This window comes from Bombyx mori, chromosome 25 (assembly GCF_030269925.1).
Source record: "Bombyx mori chromosome 25, ASM3026992v2".
NCBI classification, from domain to species: Eukaryota; Metazoa; Arthropoda; class Insecta; order Lepidoptera; family Bombycidae; genus Bombyx; species Bombyx mori.
This window is the reverse complement of record NC_085131.1, coordinates 2613259-2636471: the sequence shown is the minus strand read 5'-3', so window position 1 is coordinate 2636471 and position 23213 is coordinate 2613259. Positions and strand designations below refer to the sequence as shown.

General features: G+C 38.1%; 2 long non-coding RNA genes across 4 annotated transcripts in view; one reads left to right on the top strand and one right to left on the bottom strand.

Moving 5' to 3' along the window:
* The window catches only part of LOC110386930 (uncharacterized), a 28472-nt gene extending 5965 nt beyond the window's left edge, over positions 1 to 22507 (top strand). The window contains exons 2-3 of one of the 3 annotated variants that reach the window (XR_002431928.3): positions 14144 to 14239; positions 21545 to 22507. This is a non-coding gene — a long non-coding RNA (uncharacterized LOC110386930). Of the gene's footprint in view, positions 1 to 14143; positions 14240 to 20104; positions 20770 to 21544 lie in introns of those variants that run through there. The other 2 variants (XR_009976650.1, XR_009976651.1) reach the window with 2 other exon arrangements.
* On the bottom strand, positions 17310 to 18733 carry LOC119630594 (uncharacterized). The gene is made up of 2 exons (XR_005246326.2): positions 18600 to 18733; positions 17310 to 18171 (listed from the first exon to the last, which is right to left on the bottom strand). It is a non-coding gene; the product is annotated as an uncharacterized LOC119630594 (long non-coding RNA).
* Positions 22508 to 23213: the final 706 nt, after the last annotated feature.

The window sequence follows — 23213 nt, the reverse complement described above, 5'->3', positions numbered from 1 at the left end:
TTTAATTTGAATTTGAAATCGTAAAGTTTTTAAATTAACAAAATAAACTATTGTTATCAATGACGAATTTCATTTCAAGAAAGTCTGGTTAGAGATCTAGAAATCGATGCGTAGTTACAGCCATCATATTACTTACTTCCTATATAAAACTTGCAACTTTGCAAATTATCTTAAAATCCCAGACATAAAGAAACATGCGGTGACAATAAGCCTTACTCATCATTGGCCAGGTTTAATGCCAAAACGATAACCGTCATAGAACACTAATCCAATAGATGTTATAGCTGAGGCTTGAGGTGTCACAAACCGGCCACAAATTTCAAGTCTCAAATTAATTCATTGTAATCACTATATTTTCATTTAAGAGTTTGGAAAGTACTGTTGAAGTTCAATTGAATTGTGACACTGTCAATGTCCGAAACAAAAGATAAATTTCCCGAGGAAATGAGTAATACGGTGATTCTAACTAGCAGACACTCACAAAACTTGTCTATTTGAGGATGATACCATCATATCGTTTTTACTATCGCACCGCACGCCACCAGAGTAGAGTTCATTCATACCACCTGGAGCCACTGCGTTCATCCACAGTGCGTTTCCAGAGGTCTTTTTTGCCGCGTACCAACCGGCTTTGGAATGAGCTCCCCTCTACGGTGTTACCCAAGCGCCATTGATATGTTCTTCTTCAACGAGGCTTGTAGAGAGTCCTTAACGGTAGGCAGCGACTTGGCTCTACCCCTGGCATTGTTGAAGTCCATAGGCGACGGTAACCACTCACCATCAGGTGGGCCGTATGTTCTTCCGCCTACAAGGGTAATAAAAAAAACTCCATTCGTTAATTCTTCGAAATTTCATCACTGACAACGCAATAAAATACATTCTCTGAACATAATTTGACTCTAGAACAGTAACCTAGTTTGGTCGCATCATTCTCATCATTCTTCACAATCAAAACCGTGATTTGTCGCGAAGCAATCACGCATTCTGGTTTAAAGAACGGCCACAATCATGATGAAGGTTGTGGCTATCTCTGTGCCATACCTCTCAGTTCCAACCGGTGCTAACAATCAGTGTTCCTTCCTTGGCGACAGAAGAGACAAAGCACGCGCTAACTCGCAACACACCCAATCGCCAATGAAATTGATTTTCTCTGATGTATCAGTCATCTCGTGGACACAGTCGCTGTTGTATTATAAATGAGCCGGCTAATGGTTACGACATCGATAAAGTGACCGACCTACACCGTTATTATTGGGTTCCTAAATAAATACCTAATACACGGCGCAGTATTAAATTATTGCGGCTATATCGTAAAGCTCACAGCGTTCATGTGCGATACAATATTTATTTTTATTGAATTTTTCACGCACTGGAGCTGGGTCGTACGCGTTTGTGTGAAGCATTTTTGCGTAAAATAGCATTCACATAGTACAGATGTTATTCGTGTGCATCGCCAATTTGATGGAGGTACAAAAGAAATTGGAAGTTCAGTAGTATAACTAAAAATTTACATCGATAACTAGATTCCTTTTGTTTGTTTCAAGTATTTTTTATACAAAAGGTTAGGTCTTATTTATCGATTGCGATACTACGAAGGCTGCCGGGTTAGCTAATATATATATAAAGATTAGGATGTAATGTTTATGGGTTCAGTACCCTGTGTTTAATAACTTAAATGCGCTAATCGCTATGATTAAACAAGGTTTGCGAAGAGTTCTCATCGACTGTGTCCCTAGAAATGCTGACATCCATGAGCGACGGCAGCCACTCATTATCAGGGGGATATGCTCGTCTGCCCCCTTGAACATTCTCACCCGAGGTCCGATCTTCGCCCGGGCTATGCTTGTCTGTCTATAAAGACATTATTTAAATTAACGAAATTATTTATAACATTTTTCTATACTAACATTATAAAGAGGAGTGATTTGTTTGTTTGTTTTTTTTGTATTGAATAGGCTCCGAAACTACTGAACCGATTTGAAAAATTCTTTCACTGTTTGGAAGCTACACTCTTCCCGAGTGACATAGGATATAATATTTTTTTTTATTCTTTATAGATCCTTTTTTTAAAGAATTTTTTTAAATGGATCCTTACTAAAATTCCAATAATGTAACTCAAGGTGTAAAAAAAAATACCTAAAATATTCTTTACATCGCGTACCCTGCGAAAACTATTGATTATAGAATCAAATAATGTAGTACAACTTAGAAGAACACATTATTATTTACAAAAAGTGTCGCGACAGCATATGTCTAATTATTATAGTTATGCCGCAATAAGTGTTCTTTTATTTAAAAAAATAAAACAACGTCATATATTATATCGCTGAATTTTTTTGTTAAAGACCCGAGTGGAGCCAGAGCAGGCCGCTAGTGATTAATAAAAAGAATCATTATAATCATAAGCCATACCAGTCCCCTGGTAGATAGAGGCCTCTCCAACTGTACGCCATTGGGCATGACCTTTGACCTCTCTTATAATAAAAAGCGCACACCCCTAATTAATTTACAGCAGCCAACTTAAGCTCCAGTGCGTAGACTGAAGCTTTTTTCACAGCCCCGGTCGTAACAGGAACTAATTGCTTTCGGAAACGCTTTATGTGATCGTATTTCACGTGAAAAATGATTTATTCTTCGGAATTCTTTGCACGAGGCATTTTGTTATTCAATTATAATGCGGTGCGCGCTGTGTCACTTGATTTTGTATATGGCAGACTTATTTGTATACTAACTTTTATGAATAGACCTTACGGTCACTGTTTAATGCCAGTGTCTACCTGAAGATTGAAGTTTCATGAAACATCGACTGTCATATTTATTATACTGAGGTTGGCAGTAACCCACTATAATTTAGACTTCATATTGATGATGTGGGGCGGTCATCTTACCATAAAAATAAATAAAAAATATCCAAATTCGTCATTATGTATCCACGTATGCATTCACGGCTGCAGTTCTTCTTACATTGAGGTGGATTTTACAATTCATCTTGTAGTAGAAGCTCTAGAGATAATTCTAAATCTCATAGGAAAAAATACTTTGTTTCATTAGGTATAGCCATATTCAGTTTTTGCAAGTCGTACACACAATTACAAGTACTTTTGCGATTTAATCTCAGGTTATTATTGTCGTTATATTATCTATACATTAATACGTGAAGCAAAAACTTTGTACGAAAATTACGCGGACGGAGGAGTATGAAACTTCTCACACTTATAGAGAATATAGAGGAGGAGTGCACAATGCTAATATTTATTTAAAATAATGCATAAAAGATACTTTAAATCAATAAAGAAAACATTACATACACTACCGTGTATTTGACACCACACATACATAAAAATACACTCTTTGTTTACTGTCAATTGGGAGAGTTTTGTTATTGTTTAAGTCTGTGGTCGAATTGAAAATAGATTAATATTGTTTGTTAATATTATTGATCTATAGTGCAGTTTTGGCGAATACTGTGATTATATTATCGAATTATAATAGTGTTTGACTATAGCACCCTAAAAATGTTTAAACTTGTAATTTCAATTAATTATAGTCTAATTTCGACTACTGCAGGGCTGTGTACTAGTTTCTTTAAATTTCTTATGGTCACCGATATAAAAGCAGTTTAAATTATTTCATTATCTTTATACCTCAATTCTTAGAATCGGTCGAAGTTCTGTCCTTAGTTAGCAGAACAAATTGCACAGTATAGTGCATCTGTTAATGCCGCCGTCATCGGCTCTCGCGTTAAACTATCTGGAACACAGCCAGTTCTATTATCTGTAATGTATAGTTTTAGTTGCAATACAGTGTGGTGCGGTCTCGTCGATGGTTACGGTATAAATAATTCAGTGTAATTTCGACTTTATTGCGATGGTGTTTAATTCAGAGTTGCTCTTGCTGTGATATATGGCTAATCCAATAGCGAAGGTGGGTGGTGGGGCGTGTAAATAGTCCCACCGTGGGAGTGAATGGTGCGTGGTGGTTGGGGAACGCAGAAGATATGGCGTATGTTTAAATTATGGCGGCATAATAAAATATTAAAACACAGCTTAAATCAAGTAAAAACTCGATCCAAAAAGAAAAGAAAAAGAAAATCCAAGTCAAAAAAACTTACTTAAGCTGTGGTACCGAGGATCGTGGGTTCGAATCCCACATCCAGCAAACATTATGTGATGAACAGATGTTTTTGCTCGTTTTCTGGGTGTCTATTATCTATATATGTATACATTTAAACATATATGTATGTTAATCAATCTCTGGTACCCCTAACACAGGGAATCCTAAATAGCGGCATAAAACTGCCTGAACTCAAGATACTGCTAGTTAATTCTGTATGAAATGAAACGTTAAAGACTCTTAATACAAGTATTAAAGCAAAATAGACGACGAGGAACGGTACTTCGATAAGGCCATGCGTCATGATAATCGCCTTATCGTTGCCGCCGCTGACTACTCCCCGAATCCTGATCACGCAGGAGCCAGTCACCGACGACGCCCTAGACACGTCCTTTTGGATCCATCAGATCCAATTACCTTTGCATTAGACGCCTTCAGGTCTAATACTATGAGCAGGCTTAGGGACCCCGGTAACCGTACGCGTCGAACTCGACAAAGAGGTCGACGTGCAACCTTACCCATGCATCAGCCCGCTAAGTTTCTCGCCGGATCTTCTCAGTGGGTCGCGATTCCGATCCGGTAGTAGATTCATTCGCGAAGCAGTTGCTCTTGAGTTGTTAGGTCTCCTTCGGAGGCGCTCGAGCAGTTGTTAGCAAATCCCACCCCTCCTGGCTGAGCCTTTGCTCGCCCGCCTGTCCTGGTGAAACTGGAAAGGTCTCGGGGCCACCAGTAATCCTTCAATTGGTTCAGATAGTTGGACGAGCTCACAGCCGACCTGGTGTTAAGTGTTCACCGGAGCCCATAGACATCTACAACGTAAGTGCGCCACCCACCTTGAGATATAAGTTCTAAGGTCTCAGTATAGTTACAACGGCTACCCCACCCTTCAAATCGAAACTCATTGCTGCTTCACGGCAGAAATAGGCGGGGTGGTGGCACCTACCCGTGCGGACTCACAAGAGGTCCTACCACCAGTAAAGATTAAGCTGGTACCTATAGAATTCGTGTTTGCGAAAACAATCCGGTATTTCGTTAAGTAACCGAACCAATCCACAAGATTTATGATAAGATAGATGGTTAAAACAAGGAGTACCCGTGACAGGAAACCGCAGGAAATGGACGCTCCGGTATCTTCCCGCTGTATACGCTATTGGGAAGCGGAAATACTAATTGCGGATAAGAAATCCTTATTTTGCCGTGGTCCACTCTATAGCGTCTTGGGTCTTATTGAGAATTGGTCTTTAGTTTTTAATTATCAACCTTTATATGTATCACTCTATTCCAAAACACATCGTCGTTACTATTATAGGCCGTATTAGATACATTATTAGTACTTATAAGAATACATTTATAAATTGGCCGTTAGAAGAAGTATCGTGTTTATTAGTCGCAGCTAATCATAGAGTATCTGGTGGACTAGCTAATAGCTCTTAACTATTAGCTATTGATATAGAAATTAATCTAGCTCTGATAATCATATTAAAATACCTCAGATTTGACTAGTTCGGTAGACAGCGACTTGGCTGTGCCCTCGGTATTGCTGATGTCCATGAGCGACGGTAACGATCAGGTGGGCCGTTTGCTCATCTGTCTACAAAGACAAAAAAAAACAGAAAAAAAATGTTATTTAAGTCATCGGACTAATGAAAATATCAAACTGAAATGAATATAAATGCGATGGCAAATATGGCGAATTTCAAAATTTTGTCTGCACAATACAATCAAGTTATTACAAAATTTAAAAGGCAGATTGTTGCCTAAAGTTTATAGGTCACGTTTGTCAAGTTGTTTATTAAGACAGATGACGGTCAACATAGAACGGCACTTGAGGCAGGAAATTGCTGGAAATGGGTCAGCATCCTTCATACGGTCTGGCGACAGATTAAAACCTTATAGTTCCTCACTTAATGATAGCGTGGTGATCCGTGCGACTCACGGGAATATTACTTTTATATTTTATCTCTACTAATATATAAATCTACAGTGGTTTTTACGGATGATCCGTTATAACTATTGAACCATGCATCCGATTGACTTGAAACTTTTTATCCGTGTAGAAAATATATGTACTTAATGGATAGGCTAATATTTATGAGTGTTGGACTCCCTACTAATAATGACCAATAAATAATAATGTTAATTTTAAATGCCCAGCGAAGCGGGCGAGTACGGCTAGTCATATATAAAATTAAAATTTACAGGTTTTTATTGTTCGAATTTGAATGTCGTTCTCGCGATGTGTTGAAATTTTATACAGCGGTTAGTAACTTCAATTTCGTGAAGGTTTCTAATATAGTAAGATCAACATTACCTTATGCGTTGAGATTATTTTCGACAAAGATTTTAGGTGTTTTAAAAAGAAAGAGGAAATGAAGATCACTAGATCATTAGACTTGTGATTGTCGCAGATATGATCAGAGGTGCTTGGCGTTGGTGTTGGATGTTTGTTAAGTTTTGATTCTGTACAGATTTTTTTCTTTTCTTTAGCAAACTCGCTTGTCTGGTTCGATTATTAAAACAGGCTAAAACCAGGAGAAAAGTAAATAGCTTCAAGTCAGTACAATCGAGTAAAAGAGGAAATAGCTAAACAACGCAAGTTCTTAGAGTAAAGTGAAATAAGACGTGCTTTACAACTAAATACATCTGCTACATCTCTGTGATTTCTTTAAAAAATCGGATAACTGCTCATCATACTGGTATAGTAGAGTATATAAGTATCTGAAGTATCTGAACGATGAGATTCAGGCCACCCAAGGAGAAGATAATTTTATTTGGATGCAAAATTGAGCATTATTGTAGCACAATGAAAAGCATAGGAATTTAGACTTCACTGCACACAAAGTTGACGACAATTGCAGTGGTGAACGGTAAATTAAAAAAGTTGCATCAACGAAAACGAATGACGCTTTTTTCGCAATTACTTTAATGTGCTTTTTCATCCATAACGCTTGTAAAAACACTATAAACAACTCCTCCCGTACCTCGAAATTGCCAGTGATTTTTCAACCTAATTGAAATAGCTTTTGGGCCGATCTTCATTTAGGCAGGGAATTAGTACAGACAAGATCTCTACTAAGTGTAACCATTATTCAAACTTGATGAATAAATGGAAAGATTCGCGAAAAAAAATCTGTTTTCGAGATAAAGTTCGTTGACTAGATTTTCTTTTTAAATTATTTTAAGTGATTGCTTTTAAATTTTTATTATTTGAGAATTTTATTACTGAATTATATTTATTAAAAAAAAATGTACAAGACGGTTTGCTATTTTAAGAAAAATTATTGTGTTATTTGAGAATTTTTATATTATGTTTAAATCTATATAAAATCGTAATTATTTTAAATATTTCTAATGATTTAGATTCTCGGCTTCAAGTCACGTGATTAAAGTCTTACATCGAACGGTCCAAACTAGAAGTTTAATCTCCATTGTGGATTCTAGAAACACATCCGAGTGAAGAAAAAGTACATGTAGAATATCAAGTATCTTTAACGAAGATACTGTTTTCGAACCAAAATACTGCGATACGCCAACGAACAAACTATCAAGATGATTAGGAAGTCTAAGTTTCCCTCTTTTTAGGAAAATGGCGTATCTATTTCTCAAGTCGAGTGCGAGTGGGATATAGAGAAAGAAAGAGATAATGTACATTATTGCATACCAAAACACAATTAACATTAAAAAAACAGTCAACAAGTAGATATATTTTTACAATAGGCGGTTTTATGGCTAAATGCGATCTCTGTCAGATAGTCTTTTATTTACAGAAATTCTGAAAAAGAAAAAGATAAGTAGGTATGTTCCGGTGTACTATTAACAATACATTATTAAAGAAGATACACATACAATAAATATATGGATATATACCGTTTACATGTAATATGAAATCACTATAATATGATTTATACACCAATACCGGTCACCGTCCTCACCCAAATCCATAGACACAGCCCACTGAGTTTCTCGCTAGATCTTCTCAGTGGATCGCATTTCCAATCCGGTGGTAGATTCTGCGAAGCACTGCTCTTGCTGGGGCCAATGCTAGCAACAACGTCAGGTTTGAACCTCGCGAGCTCACCTACTAGTTCACTGAATCTAGAATAGCCCCTCGAGGTTACTAGAACAGGTAGGGAAAAAAAGGGGGTGACAAGAAAGCACGATGCAATGATTTGAAGGATGATTTTCAATAACTGTAGAATCTTAAATAGAATTGATGAACAAAAAGTGTATAGACTGAACGATGGATGGACAAATCCTCAAACAGATATCAATAGATAAGGACATAGGTTTAAAAATCTCCACATAAAGTCTAATGAACATTCGAACAAGTCAGTCACACAAAACACACTCCAAAAATATTCACAAAATCTTGAATTATGATGACTACAACATATTTTTCACGGAAATATCAAAAATAGGGGTTAGAATTCCTCTCCTGAGGGTGTGCAATCGGAATTGCTTATACGTTTTCACCCCTTGTAGTCAATTCTCAAAAAAGTAACTCGGAAAGCAATTTTATGGGGGATGCGTGCGTTGTCAATTTTATCGGTTGCTGATATCACCGGAGCATCTGTAGTTGATATGGTGATTGTCAAGTCGTGTGATATTTTGCACAGATGTATTTTACCAAATAATACTTAGGTCTTTGTGGTCGTTTGTTCATATTTTCATAATAGTAATTGTCACAGGGGTTTTTAAAGGTAACTCAGTCTAGCCGAACGCAATGGTCTGGATCGACCGGTCGAATCCACTAGGTAACAAAAAATTATCGTAAATATTATAAAAGAAACATTAAACGTATGAAAATATATTATATTTTAAATTGACTTAAGTTTTCGATAATTTTACTATATTTAAATTATACATCGTAAATTAATTATAGTATCAAAATCTTGTACCTTAGTTCGTTTTAAGTTATTTTGGTCCAAAGGATAAAACTATCGACCTCAAGCGACACGTTGGGCATTATTTCAGATTGAATGAAAAATTATGAAATATATACATACCGTGACAGCAGGAGCAATGAAATAAAGATAAAATATCACATATTGTCGAATACCATACGAACATTTTCCCATCCAATTAATATGTGTATGTCAATGAGAACGTGTCAAAATGATTATAAGGCGATTCGACTGACCAAGCCTTTGTAAAACATTTTATGAAAATGTTGTAAAATTCATTTTTGTTTTCTTTTACAAATATTAAGACTCTGGCGTTTCACTGTAATGGGGAGACTTTATAGTCATTATTTGAGTTGACAATGAGAAGCAGACAAGGTCCCTATGATATTAAACCGGTTAACCGGGGTCCATACGGTTACAATATCTTTGACTTTACTCTGACATCCGTCTGCTTAATTCTTCCAAAAGTTCAACCCCATATCTACAGGCGGAAGGCATCAGTGCTCTAATATTGACTCTATGAAATACCTTTGCCCCCAATAACGATCATAGTTTTAAGAGCAATCCGAACAAAAGTCAATAAATAAATGTTTTAATTAGATGTTCTTAGTCAGAGAATTAACGTCAAAATAATAAAGTCACTGTATGCAAGGTTTTGCCCTTGGCTTCACCCCGATAAAAGCTAACTTTCCGAAAATTAAATTTTAACCAAATCTATTCAACGTATTGTGTTGATATTCCGAAGCACTTAAGCACCCATTCCATGGACTATAGTGCACTCTATAGATAAAACAGTGTCCTCGCAAGGCTCCCGGTTCCGACGGTATATCCAACCGCGTTATTAAACTTCTACCCGTCCAACTCATCGTGATGTTGGCATCTATTTTCAATGCCGCTATGGCGAACTGTATCTTTCCCGCGGTGTGGAAAGAAGCGGACGTTATCGGCATACATAAACCCGGTAAACCAAAAAATGATCCGACGAGCTACCGCCCGATTAGCCTCCTCATGTCTCTAGGCAAACTGTATGAGCGTCTGCTCTACAAACGCCTCAGAGACTTCGTCTCATCCAAGGGCATTCTTATCGATGAACAATTCGGATTCCGTACAAATCACTCATGCGTTCAACAGGTGCACCGCCTCACGGAGCACATTCTTGTGGGGCTTAATCGACCAAAACCGTTATACACGGGAGCTCTCTTCTTCGACGTCGCAAAAGCGTTCGACAAAGTCTGGCACAATGGTTTGATTTTCAAACTATTCAACATGGGCGTGCCGGATAGTCTCGTGCTCATCATACGGGACTTCTTGTCGAACCGCTCTTTTCGATATCGAGTCGAGGGAACCCGCTCCTCCCCACGACCTCTCACAGCTGGAGTCCCGCAAGGCTCTGTCCTCTCACCCCTCCTATTTAGCTTATTCGTCAACGATATTCCCCGGTCGCCGCCGACCCATTTAGCTTTATTCGCCGACGACACGACTGTTTACTATTCTAGTAGAAATAAGTCCCTAATCGCGAAGAAGCTTCAGAGCGCAGCCCTAGCCCTAGGACAGTGGTTCCGAAAATGGCGCATAGACATCAACCCAGCGAAAAGTACTGCGGTGCTATTTCAGAGGGGAAGCTCCACACGGATTTCCTCCCGGATTAGGAGGAGGAATCTCACACCCCCGATTACTCTCTTTAGACAACCCATACCCTGGGCCAGGAAGGTCAAGTACCTGGGCGTTACCCTGGATGCATCGATGACATTCCGCCCGCATATAAAATCAGTCCGTGACCGTGCCGCGTTTATTCTCGGTAGACTCTACCCCATGATCTGTAAGCGGAGTAAAATGTCCCTTCGGAACAAGGTGACACTTTACAAAACTTGCATAAGGCCCGTCATGACTTACGCGAGTGTGGTGTTCGCTCACGCGGCCCGCACACACATAGACACCCTCCAATCCCTACAATCCCGCTTTTGCAGGTTAGCTGTCGGGGCTCCGTGGTTCGTGAGGAACGTTGACCTACACGACGACCTGGGCCTCGAATCAATTCGGAAATACATGAAGTCAGCGTCGGAACGATACTTCGATAAGGCTATGCGTCATGATAATCGCCTTATCGTTGCCGCCGCTGACTACTCCCCGAATCCTGATCATGCAGGAGCCAGTCACCGTCGACGCCCTAGACACGTCCTTACGGATCCATCAGATCCAATAACCTTTGCATTAGATGCCTTCAGCTCTAATACTAGGGGCAGGCTTAGGGACCCCGGTAACCGTACTCGTCGAACTCGACAAAGAGGTCGACGTGCAACCTAACCCATGCATCAGCCCGCTGAGTTTCTCGCCGGATCTTCTCAACGGGTCGCGATTCCGATCCGGTAGTAGATTCATTCGCGAAACAATTGCTCTTGAGTTGTTAGGTCTCCTTCGGAGGCGCTCGGGCAGTTGTTAGCAAATCCCACCCCTCTTGGCTGAGCCTTTGCTCGCCCACCTGTCCTGGTGAAACTGGAAAGGCCTTCGGGCCACCAGTAAACTTTCAATCATAAAAAAAAAAAAGATAAAACAGTGCCATCTATTGATGAAGTTCACAACTAAAGTTTCGTTAAAATATCATTAAATTGGAACTATTAGAACACATTACGATAGTAAAAATTATCATATCTGTTAGTTCAGGAAAACATGATCTATCTACAGTGTGTCAAATTTGATCCGAATTTGTTCAACGGATTTTTTATGCGTGATCCAGCAGCAAAGATCCAAAGCTCTTCATAAACTTTCACAATTCTAATATTAATAGGATGCATCAGTATTTGGTATGTGTGCAGATTTTTAGATGAAATTGAAAAACTGTTATAATATGTTGAAAGCTTTTGTGACAGTCAATGAGAAAGTCAAATAACGGTCAGGCTGATAAAAGCATATTAAAGAGAGCAAGAATCTATAATTAAAAAAAAGACTAGTTATCATTTAATTAGTAAGAGCTCTTTCCGCATGAGGTTAGGTGACTTAGTGCAACAGTCGTTCAAACCTTCGAAAGAGAAGGAATAATTGGCAATAAAGGCAATAACATCGATAGAAATATAACATGTTTCAATTTTCTTGATTATGTAAAAAAACACCCTACTATCAGTCAACCTTGTCGCTACCACCCCAATTCAAATGAAAACATATCTCGGCTCAGAGTAGCAAAATATAAACTTAGAAAAAAATGCTGTGAAAAAGTATAAGGAAAATATTTCTACCGAAATTGTTTCATTTCTAAACACTAAAACCAGCGTAAACCCTTTATTTGCATCAGCTACCGCAGGAATCCTCCAATATTATTAAAACTGAACGTTACCAAAATCTTCTTGCCAAATAAACAGACTTAAGGCCAAGTTTTGGCGGGCATTTTCTGAAAACACTACGAAAGGGAAGTTCCATGGAAATCTGGGGAGTATTTCCTAAGCGCTGTATTTCGAAATTCCAGTGTTACCATGAGTTTTGAATTTCGATTGAATTTGATTTATCGTGAATTCTTTTGCTTGACTTAATATTGTTTAAAAATAAGGAAATTGTGTCGCGAAAATTCTAAATGTGTATTTATATTTATATATAGCACAGAGGTGATAATAGGTATGAAAGCGAATTAGAATTCTCGTCTTGACCACGACATAAAAATCGATAAAAATCGCATCTAGGTACTAGGACATTTAGGTTGAGATGGGCAGATGGTTTAGTCAGAATCGTGTGGATGGATTTTCAAGTTGTCGTGACCTAAAAAATAAACTTGGTGCATTTGTATTAAGCGATGCAACAGTGTTGGGATCCCGCAGGCAGCTCCCAATCCTTCTCTCTCACCCTGCTTGGGTTCGGACCCTGAAAGGGGGATCGGACGTTTGGGCCCTTAGGCGTAGGGACTTTGTAGGAGGTTCGGCACCAAATCAAGAAAAAAAAAATTTCGAATGAAATACATACTTAGCGAATATTCACGATTGACTTCTAGGGTGAAGGAATAACATCGTGTAATAAAAATCAATCCAGCAAAATTATCATTTTCATAATTATTATTACTGTTGGTAGGACGTAAGGGGTGAACATCATAAAAAACGCCCGCACTCAGAACTTCGTTGCTTAAGATTAAAGAATATATAGAAATAAGCTTTGCGAATAGCGATTTTTTTATTCAGCGAAACATAATCGAAGACGGTGAGCTCTTGCTATTTTTCAGCAGACAATTTCAAGGCAGAACAGCCACCACATCGGTCTCAAATCTGAAAGTGAATTTCACGCCATAAAAAGGGTTGATCACCCAAAAAATTATCGCAAAGAGTTGTTATGCGCAAAGGAGTGTTAATCATTAAATAAGATACCATGTTTACAACAGTCAGATTGACTGTCTATCATACTATTACACTTGCTCCCTGGAAGATCCTCTCCTTTGTCCCCCCATAGGACTCTCGATTAAGAATCAAAGATTGAATTACGGAATTAAGTTATAATTAAGTTATCTTACTGGTGGTAGGACCTCTTGTGAGGCCGCGCGGGTAGGTACCACCACCCTGCCTATTTCTGCCGTGAAGCAGTAATGCGTTTCGGTTTGAAGGGTGGAGCAGCCGTTGTATCTATATCGAGACCTTAGAACTTATATCTTAAGGTGGGTGACGCAGTTACGTCGTAGATGTCTATGGGCACCAGTAATCACTTCACACTAGGTGGGCTGTGAGCCCGTCCACTCATCTAAGCAATAAAAAAATATATATATAATGTTCATAGCATCTGACGCAATAGACGCATCTGACGGATTATCTGACGCAAATTGGAAATGTTATTGGTGTTTATACAGCAGCGAAAAGACCATAGTAGGGGTATTTCCTAGTCTAGACAGTTCATCGGCTACTTTTCTGTTCGTCCGTTTTCGTTTGCTTGTTTTTGAATACTCGTAACTAGCCTGTGTCCGGTTGATGAATGTTGCCCTCAATGTAAACTTTGTTTTGTATCTTGCCCCCATAGCACTGAGGGTACTCAAGATAACGAAAAAGTACCTTTTACGAAGGTAAAAGAACTAATTATGGACGCAGAGTCTGCAGTGACGTTTGCAAATGAATAGTCTGTTTTATTATTTTCAATATTTGTTTTTTTTCTTTCTTATTTTTCAGCAGAATTTGTTTCGTCTTTTTGGCTGAGGCTCTGAGAGAAGGCAAAAATGTGACTTTACTCTTCACTACGATATACTACGGGACAGAACTAGCCAGGTCGGTGGAACTGTGGATGTTAGTTATCCTATTCATCAAAACAAAATGAATTCTGAGCTAATTATTAATTCAACGGTTAAGAAATCTTACGTGCATGAAAGACGATAATAATATGATAGAGGAGTATGGAAGGAGAAAACATGTCGCGCCGACCCCAGGTGACTGGGACAAGAGCAGGAGAATGATGATTATGATGGTTAAGAAATGTTACGGCACACTTGATATTAAGTGGCTATCATTATGTATGACAATCACAATGCGAATATTGCGGCTCACCTTGAGACATGAGTTGTAAGTCTCAATTGTATAGCATTAAATGCAACGCGACACGAACAGTCGCTTTTTAATAAAAACATTTTTTGTATCACTTAGATGGGTAGACGAGCTCACAGCCCACCTGGTGTTAAGTGGTTACTGGAGCCCATAGATATCTACAACGTAAATGCGCCACCCACCTTGAGATATAAGTTGTAAGGTCTCAGTATAGTTACAACCGTTGCACTACCCTTCAAACCGAAACGCATTACTGCTTCACGGCAGAAATAGGCAGGGCGGTGGTACCTACCCGCGCGGACTCACAACAGCTCCAACCACCAGTAATTACGCAAATTATAATTTTGCGGGTTTCACTTTTATAACACGATATTATTCCTTCACCGTGGAAGTCAATCGTGAACATTTGTTGAGTACGTATTTCATTAGAAAAATTGGTACCCGCCTGCGGGATTCGAACACCGGTGCATCGCTTCAACACGAATGCACCGGACGTCTTATCTTTTAGGCCACGACGACTTAACTATCTAATCCATAAATAAATTTATTAATGACAATATAAATAATAATTTCTATTTATTGGTACCTCGGGTAATGTTGTTGACCTGGTAAGTACAGTTGAAGACACACAAAACGTCATACAAACCAAGCGTATTAGTAGCTATTATAAAAAAAATACCAACTAGACCCGGATCCCAAAAAGCTCACCAAAAACAAAAAGACGAAAATTCTTCGAGTCTCTTCGAGCGCTTGTTTTGTTTCACCAAATAGCCAATTCGGGGGATCGTTAGGCAGCAATCCCTCAGTTTTACAAGCATTAAGCACAAGTATTCCGTTGTGGAAGTTCATAAAAGCGAAATATGTTGAGCGTCGTCATCACTCAGATAACTTTTGAAGGATTCCAGGAAAGAATGTTGAAGAAAATTCTGCAGTGCAGAAGGAATTCAGTATGGCAATTTTTTGATAATTTTCAAGACTGGCCTTAGGCATTGCAAATTTAATCAGGTACAAAATGAGGTACCCATTTTTAGTTCTACTAGTATGGTGTTCTTGGAGTGTGTACTTAGGCCTTCCTTCGTATTATTGTCCAGTTTTGAGCTTTTCCATTTCATAAACTATCTTTCAATAGAAAAATTATAATGCAATATTGAACGTAATAGTCTTATTCAAATTCAACGCTATCTTTAAATTTTTCTACCTAATAAATTGATTTGGTCACTTCCGAAATTGGATTGCATAAACAATAGACAGACAGGCAGATATATTTAAAAAAAAAACATTTTGCTTAAGAGTGCGAGCTCTAAATATTATTTTAAACACAGTATAGATGTTGTTGACATACTGTTTACAACTATACTGCGTCTTTACGCCTAAAGCTTCTGTTCCTTCGTCGAAAATGGAAAAAGTTTGATTGTGAAGAATTTTTTTGTCACTCCGTGATTTGGACATTTTTATTTCCAAAGGTACATTTTTTTTTTACAAGAGCCTTTTGTTGAATTAACGTAGGAAGTTCTTCTCCGGATCTCTGTCGCTTTGAATCGAGTGCTTGCATTTTTTTATATCAAGTTAGTGAAATAGCTATTCAGTATTTCATGTTAGTAAAAAAATACTTACATTAAAATTAATTTACTGGTGGTAGGACCTTTTGTGAGTCCGCACGGGTAGATACCACCACCCAGCCTGTTTCTGCCGTGAAGCAGTAATGCGTTTCGGTTTGAAGGGTGGGGCAGCCGTTGTAACTATACTTGAGACCTTAGAACTTATATCTCAATGTGGGTCGTGCATTTACGCTGTGGATATCTATGGGCTCCAGTAACCACTTAACACCAGGTGGGCTGTGAGCTCGTCCACCAATCTAAGCAATAAAAAATATATATAGTGATATTTTGTGAGTCTCACTTGCTTGCGACTTATTAGATGTCAAATCGATACACAAGGTCATTAAGGAACGGACGTCGCTCAAATATCGCAATAACCACAGCTTATTAATGACGTCACTGTCTAGAATATTAATTCCTGCCTTTAATTATAATAGAAAAGTGTGACTTCTTCGCGGCACAACGGTAAGGCTGTACTGAGCATCGAATAACGTGACAATCATCATATAATACAATATAACCTAAATATTGAGTCTGAAATTAGGAATTGGCGTTCTCCCATATTTACTTAACCAGGCCTGAGTGAGGTGGGGTATGTCATACCGAGGTTCTTACTGGTGGTAGGACCTTTTGTGAGTCCGCACGGGTAGATACCACTACCCTGCCTATTTCTGCCGTGAAGCAGTAATGCGTTTCGGTTTGGAGGGCGGGACAGCCGTTGTAACTATATTGAGACCTTAGAACTTATATCTCAGGATGGGTGGCGCATTTACGGCGTTTATAAGCTCCAGTAACCACTTAACAACTAGGGCAACATTTCGGGTATCTCATACCCACCTCGTTGCTGGTGTAACAACTTCTCACCTCATTCACGCCGGGTTAATATAGGATCGTCGGTAACAGTTAAAGGATGTACACCCTTTGTTTTGATCGTGATAAAAACAGGCACGCGATATGTGAATCTGGTTTGCAAGTTTTCAATTTAGGTGCGGCGCAAAGCTCTTTGCAGCGACGCTCCGGACGAACACGTCTCCAATTAGTTTCGTGTGTCCCAAAGCGTGAGCACAAAGCTTTTTCAGCCGATGTTTTTGCGTGGAAACTGCCGTTGTTTTAAATAATATTTTGCTTTATTTTCCGTTAACACGCACGTACGTAGGGGAGACCGGGGCAAGATGAGATAGCTAAGACAAAACTCGCTGTACAAAGACAATTATACTCTTTAATTAAATTCTTTAAGAAAATAAGTAACACTTATACATTTGTCTCTTAAAATTAATAATTTTATCAAGGAAAATCATAGAAGTTTTTTGACAAATAATGATTAACGATAATGAGGCGAATTTCCCGTCTTGCCCCATGGATGGGGTAAGATGAGAAATGCTACGGGGCAAAAGGAGTACGTATTTTAATCGAGCAGACAGCGTTCACAAATGTGTGCCTCGTCGTCTTCTTCGTCTACGTCGGCACAGGAATCGTGTGCCCAACCATGACAAATACTGCAGATAGTCCAACCCTCGGTTGATTCTTAGTATAAGTAACCACAATAGATGCAGGCCCAGTCACCGTCCTCCTCTTAAGATAAACTATCTTCCGATTCTATTTCTTTGGCGAGTCTTTTAGCTTGACGCTTATTTTCAGTTCTTTTTATCTTCTTATTTCAACTTTATGTATTTGTTTTTTACGCCAATCTTCTCCTGCCATGCCGGTTTCTTCATTAAGTGGGTTATCTATATGATTTCGCTGAGCCAACTGATAAGCTATTACACGAAGCTATTTTCCTGTTAACCGTGCTTCCATAACACACATTGCGCCAACTCGTCTTCTTATTTGCTGTAAAAACAGTTTTGAATCGTCACAAATACTTTTTCCCAAACTTAGTCGTTACCGGAATCAGTGTCGTCATCCACAGTATCAAGAGCTTTTCTTACACGACGGCAGAACATCATATGCTGCTGAGGCTCGAGGAAGCCCCATCCTGTTATTAAGAACGCATAAGACCCAGAACTTCAGGGTTCCATTTGCCACGATCTGTTTTTCGTTTATAGTTCCGAACCATTGTATCTGAGAAAAAAACTTTATGAGAGAAGCTACGATATATCTTGCTAATGTAGAAGTTACAACAATATGTACTTATACTTTTATTTATACCACTAAGTCGGCAAAGAAGCTTACAGTTCGCCTGATGGAAAGCGGTTACCGTAGCCTATGGACGCTTGCAAAACGAGGTTACAATACTATCGATAGGTAAGTAGGTAGACAGTAGACAGAAGGTATTATTTAAACCACAAGGAAGGGGTAAAACGGGATAGTATCCCGTTATGCCCCGATCATTATGCCCCGATCATTATGCCCCGACCCACATGTATTCAAATAAGTTGAAGCAATTCTAATCTTAAATCTTACCGGCGCAAAAATCTAATCTGAATTTAAAGTGTTATAGTACTACAACACGCTGAGGATTAAAACATTATATTAATTCAAGTACTTACATGTCTGCACATCAGCTTCTTAACCAAAAACCGGATAAAAACACTTGCAAAATCAGTTTTTTTCCTATATAACGCAAAAACGAGATCCAACACGTTTGCTCTGCTCGGACGCACTTGCGCAGTCTGAATTTCGTGCAAATGGCGCCGTTACCGGTCCGAACACGATTACCATTCATGGACACAGGCTTATTTCCCGTCCTGCCCCGAACTTCATCTTGCCCCGGTCTCCCCTACGTGTGCGGAATTAAATTTTGTTTAACGAAAACGCGCTTTATTAATATCACAACGAATTAATTATCTTTTTAGTAGTAATGAGATGATTTTATTGTTATCGGTCTTTGTGAGGTGTGCAAATTTTCAAGTTAATCGTATGACTTGAAGTTAATAAAAGAATACATATAAAAACTAAATCCATTACAAGCTAAGCGTTTACAACATGTTAACACTTACTTATTTAGCCTAAAGCCGTCAAAACACGAAAAAAAAATTTTTTTTTCTGCTACAGTCATTCAGACGGAAGCTTCATTCGCAAAGCAATTAATATGAAAAATTAAGGTTTCCCTTCGATTCCGTTAATTCATCATTCCTTCCCCCCCCCCTCCAAATATGCTAATTGGTAGGGGGAAAGGTTATTCTTTTCATTATAGAAATAAATTACGCCTAAATGACTTTGGTAGATTGCATTCGAGATCCAAGACCGATGATTCATTGTTAATTATTTTTAGGCGTTGATTAATTAACAGGTTTTTCTTTTACTAATATAATAATTGGTAGAATCATGTCTTCTTTCCACTGCTCACCCTGTTAGTTAGTGCCGAGCTTGATGAGTTCGAAGACTCATTTGTAGAACAACAATAGACATTAAGAACAGTTATTATAATGCAAAAATCGTCAAATCATAAAGCAAAAATGCTTCGCGACCAAAAGACACAAAACTTTATCTGGTCTTACGACGACACATTCGCGGATTCGTAGTGCATGGCGATTTCAAGTTGAGTACCATCTGACTTTACTGGTGGTGGGACCTCATGTGAGTCCGCATGGGTAGGTACCGCCACCACGTCTATTTCTGCCGTGAAGCAGTAATGCTTTTCGGTTCGAAGGGCGGGGCAGCCGCTGTAACTAAACTGAGACATTAGAACTTATATTTCAAGGTTGGTGGCGCATTTACGTTGTAACTGTCTATGGGCTCCAGTAACCATTTAACACCAGGTGGGCTGTGAGCTCGTCCACCCATCTAAGCAATAAAAAAAAACTTTTCAGTAATAAATGCTATAAATTATGAAATTTTTATCTGTATATTCTTTCTTGTTAATCTATGCAATAGAAAATAATCTAGCAGTGAACTATTAACCAATCAAAGTTGTGAAAATCCGAAAACCACCTATGAATTTAATTCTTCATTCATACAAATACCAGTTAAACTCATATTAATTTTAATGAACCACACAAAAACACAATTGGCGCATTAACAAAACATATTTGAACGAGTGATTTTGTCACAGACATAAACGAACGACGCCACGGTAGTACAATAAACTCGTCATAACTGAGCTGCTTCTGTAAATCAGCCGCGTAATTCCGAACTGCGTTAGTCAAACGGCCGGCCCCTTTGTGCGGAGACGTTAATTGCACTAGCTCTGATTGCCCCAGAACAGTGCAACAGAAACCGATGGCAACGCACGATACAGAGAGTAAGGTAATATAACTTTTGGAACGAAGTTCCTTATGGGACGATACAAAGTTGGGTACATGGGAAAAAACGTCCGTAACGTAAGATTTTTATTAGTAATGCACACAGTGTACGATTTTTTTTTTTTTTTTATAAAATAATTCTTTTTTTTTTTATATATTCTTTTAATTTTTTTTTTTTTAAAGACACAATAAATTTATTATAAAAAAAAGAACACAATATTCCTAACCTAAAAGTACATGTTATTATCCGCAACATGCTTCGTCAGATTACAGAAATAAAGTTATCAGCAACATGCTTCGTCAAAAAGTACAATACTTACTTTCAGCTGCAAGCGTCGTCATATTATGTAACATAAAGGTCCACGCTAACAGCAATGCGCGCGTAGGCATCGGCTAGTCAAACAAGCGAATACGAATTAACTTTGTAATAACGTACAAAAATTAACATATTTTTTTATTATATATTTTTTATAAATCATTGTGAATAAAATAAAATTGATAACTTTGTAAAGTAATTTTTTTTATCAATAAAAAAATCATAATAAAAAATGTATACCCGAATAATTATTTTCTTAACTTTATACCTCGAATATTACTTAAAATTAATATTTTTATAATAAGGAACTTCGTTCCTATCCGGTGTCGCACGACACCACACATATTTTTTTTATAATTGGGCCGATACTGCTGGAGGGGGAGGGAGAAATGTAAAACCGCTTGGGTAGGTTAACCTGCTGCGAAACATGCATACGTTTCGAACTAAAATCTGGTAGAACAGCCGAGACACAACAGATACTGGTGGTAGGACCTCTTGTGAGTTCGGACGGGTAGGTACCCCCGCCTATTTGTGCCGTGAAGCAGTAATGCGTTTCGGTTTGAAGGGTGGAGCAACCTTTGTGCCTATACTGAGACCTTAGAACTTATATCTCAAGGTGTGTGGCGCATTTACTTTGTGGAGGTCTATGGGGTCCAGTAACCACTTAACCCCAGATGGGCTGTGTGCTCGTCCACCTTTTTAAGAAAATAAAAATAAAAAATAGATTTGAGACCTTGACCTCTTTCTCAATGTGAGTGGCGCTATTCATGATAAATTATATCTATGAGGGGCTACCAAACTATTCAAATAAAAAATTAATTTATAATACGAGTCAGACAGGTTGATCTTACATTACAAATCCTCGCACTCGCATTTTACCACTTAACTCATTAATCTAATTACTATACTCGTAATGTTCAGAGCCTTATTTCAGTTGCGAAGCCACCACGCATTCTACTTTGAAGAATTCGACATTATTCCAACATTTCGAATCTTCAACCTAATGGCTCAAGCGAAAGGACGGTATTTAGGTTGTAGTGTTCCACAGTAGGTTCTTAGCACTAACTATACCATGAGCGTACACTCCTTCCTGCGTTATGCGGTTATCAGGGTCTATGCCATCTACCTTGAGACATGAGGTTTATTGGAATAAATTTCAAATTCACATCAGAAATGTTGCCTTACCGTGTCTACATAATATTGTTCTATTAATGCACATTGTTTTGCCTGGACTGTTGTACTAATTTGTTTGGAGTCCACTTCGAGTGTAATTCCCCAAATTCGTCGGGTTGTTTCATCGGATTTGGCACGTACGTTGAAAACAAAAGAAAATCTGTTGCAGTTGACAAAAGTACTTTTCATAGCCCAATCTGCCTTGCATTTTTAATAGCATAGAAGCTATAGAATAGTACCCGGATTTTATATATAGTAATAGACAGAATGTATTTTATATGTTGCATCCGGTTCATCAGTAAAATTATTGAACGAGAAATCAACGTTGTGATCTAGAATAATCTAGATGGAGTAGAATATAATAAAAGTGGCAAGCAGACTGTGCTCTGTCCTATCACTCAGATGATCGGAGTAAGAATTGTGTTGTGTATCGTGATCATTTGTAAAACTTTATATATCAAAAACAATAATTTCTCGTCCGATTACTAACTAGCCTTGTACCTACAATAATATTACCACTCTTAGATATATGCATTTAAAACCCAAATACACAATAATCGCTACGGCGTTCCCCGATCTATTGCAAGAAAAGAAACAAAACTGAGTTTAATATTTTTATAATACTCCTATGTGTTTATATTAAGTCAATATTGTTGAATATATTGATATATTTATGTTAGAGTATTTTTATAAGTATTGCATTAAATTAACAAAAAAAAACTTATACCTTATCTTTTATTTCAACCACTTTTTTGATGATAATATAAAGATGAATACCTACATTTGTTGATCTGTCATAACGCGTAAGTCGTTTTTAATGTAATTTTCTAATTTTCTTTCAAGCTTTTAAAGCACGAAAAACCTAGAAAGTAGGTAACGCTTTTACAGTTTCATTTTCAAAATTTCCTTCAATTAAATTATTATTATACATTTCATTGATTTCCATAATGCAAGAAAATATAAGTGATATATTCTAAAACAATGCAATCAATTCAACTCGCATTTCAGACTAAGCCTTTATCAAATATCGACAAAACTTTTTTTTTTTTTTTTACCTTAACTGATGGTCTTAGAGAAATAGCGTCACTGGACTAGTAGGTGAGCTCACGGGGCTCAAACATGATGACGTTGCAAACACGAACCCTAGCAAGAGCCGTGCTTCGCAGAATCTACCATCGGATCGGAAACGCGACCCACTGAGAAGATCCGGCGAGAAACTCAGTGGGCTGTCTCTGTGGGTTAATTTACTCGCCGAGCCCTTCGTCGCAAGAGACGGGAGAATACAATGAGGCATTCAGCTCACCGAAAATGTTACCAGCTTTTCATTACTAAGTAACTATACGCCGTTAGTAATGTACTTGGATTTGCTAAATTTAAAGACAAAGCTTCAGATATTTGACGTCATTGTTATCAACTTGCATTCTCATATG